The 2285-nt window shown below is 42.1% G+C and overlaps 1 protein-coding gene across 3 annotated transcripts in view; it reads left to right on the forward strand.

The window, feature by feature from the left end:
• Positions 1-2285, forward strand: part of Nedd1 (neural precursor cell expressed, developmentally down-regulated 1) — a 71268-nt gene that overhangs the window by 51514 nt on the left and 17469 nt on the right. The window lies entirely within an intron of this gene.

Raw genomic sequence — 2285 nt, forward strand, 5'->3', positions numbered from 1 at the left:
AAAAAAAAAAAAACAAAAAAAAAACAAATACAGTTCTGGCCAAATAGCTCAGCGGATTAAAGTGCCTGCAAGCAGGCGCAGGGACCAGGGGTTCGATCCCCAGGCTTACCATGTAGGACCCTGGTGTATGCTGAGACAGCAATTCAGACTGGGCGTGGTGGCACGCACCTGTAATAACCAGCTCTTGGGAGTCTGTAAACAGGTGGATCACTAGGAGTCTAATCTAGTAGCGAGACCTAGAACAACCTGTAAGCCTTTCCTTAAAATGCAAAAGAAAAGAACTATGCACACACACACACACACACACACACACACACAGTAGCCTATTTGTTCATATTACAACATTTGATAAGGATACCCACTTCAATAAGGACATTTTCTAAAACAATAATTGCTGTTTATTAAATGTTCTCATAGAATATATGGTTAGGTGGTAGATTGTCTCGTCTTTTCAGTGTGAAAGTGCAGTCTGTCTATACCACCCCATACCTACGATGTAATGTAAATGTTCCCACTAAAAGATGTCTCTGCCAGCTTGAGCCTTGGACACTGGGTATCACTGGTCACAGTCTGAGGTAGGATATGGGTTAACAGTCCTTTTTTTTTTTTTTGGTTGTGACATTTATACTGTTTTCCTTAATAGAATAGTCTTATTGTTAATAGCATTATTAGTAATATGGGTAAATAACTAGAAAATAATTTGACGATTAAATTGTTCATTCTCTTTGGCTTTGTAATTTTGTTTCTATAAATTTATCTTGGAAAATATTCAGAGAAGCCTGCAAAGATGTGTGTACTTATTGTTTTATTTGCAGTCGTGAAAACCTGAGTGTGAACAGTAGCAGGATCTTAAAATTGCTAAACCAACTCATGATTTTACGCAATTTTTTTTTTTTTTTTAACTTTAAAGTTGTCTTTCCAAGTGTTTTACATTTTATAGTCTGAGAGAGTAAATAGTGGGCACTGGTCAAGGGTTATTGTGTTCTGCCTCACCCTGGCCTGAGAATGTCCCCGTACCTTTCCCATGCAGACTCCCCTGGCTTCCGTGTAGTGCAGGAGGAGAGCTGCCCTGTGGGGAAGGAGGGGGTGCAGTGCTGTGGAGCTTGAGTGTTGCTGAGCACGGGCTTCCGCGCTGCTTGCTTGCTCCAAGACCCTCGGCCCTGGAGTCAGGAAGGGGCTCCTCACAGATGCCAGAGTTACAAGTTGATCTTCTGGAATGCTCTTTAAGAGAAATGAGGGCCTGCCTAATGGCTCAGTGGATTAAAGTGCCTGCAAGCAGGTGCAGGGGCCAGGGGCTCCATCCCGGGGCTGCGCCACCCCTGGACCTGCAATCGAGGCTGGGCGTGCTGGCCACGCATGTCATCCAGCACTTGGGAGGCTGTGAACAGGAGAATCACTATCAGTCCAGTCAGTCCAATCTAATAGTAAGACCCGGAACACTCTGTAGACCCTTCCCTAAAATACAGGGGAAAAAAAGAAAAATGAGTAAGTTAGTTTCGTTGTTTTTGTAAAATGTGATTAGAATTTGAGGCTTTTGCGCTTTATCTGGGCTTTATGTCATTAACAAGGAAAAACATGGATGCTAACGATAATGCTGGTTTTCATTGTCAAGGAATTTGTCTTTTAATATCAAAGACAGCTATTTTAGTGAGAGGCACAGTCTCTTGATGTCGCAATTTTTCATCTTTAAATAAAAACATTTCTTTGATTAAGTAAATAGATGTTTCTACGAATATAGCAGTCATGTTTATTAAACATTTGAATTTGATGGCTTTGTTTATGACTTTCACCCATATTTTATTAATCTGTTGAAGTTGACATAAACAAGTTTTGTTAATATACTAGTAAATGAATAACATTATAGCAGTGAAAATAAATTTTAAGGAAACCAGATGTTTTTATAGCACCGTACTGCTTGCGAAGCTCTTCACGTTGTTGCAGTCGGTCCTCAGCTCTGTGAGATGATAGGCGTTGATGCGGAATCCCGAGCACTGGTGCACCAGAGCCCGGGCCACAGCGCGCAGTGCCAAGTGAGATGGCAGAGCGGACCGCCGATCCCGGCCTGCTGCAGGGCTCGTTCTGTATTTTTCTGACTCACTAAGCAACCATATCACAGAGTAATCATCATTTTTTCTGCTCTGCATGAAGCTAAAAGATTGAATGTAGGCTTAAATGAGTACTAGCTTCAATTCTTAACCTCCTTCATATTTTTCTTAAGAATATTAGTCTAGTCCTAGCCCAGGTTCGGTGAGTGTGCCGAGAGTTTCCTGCTACCCTGCGCCGGC

The sequence above is a fragment of the Octodon degus genome, unplaced genomic scaffold, assembly GCF_000260255.1.
Source record: "Octodon degus isolate 3935 unplaced genomic scaffold, OctDeg1.0 scaffold00004, whole genome shotgun sequence".
Classification (NCBI taxonomy): Eukaryota; Metazoa; Chordata; class Mammalia; order Rodentia; family Octodontidae; genus Octodon; species Octodon degus.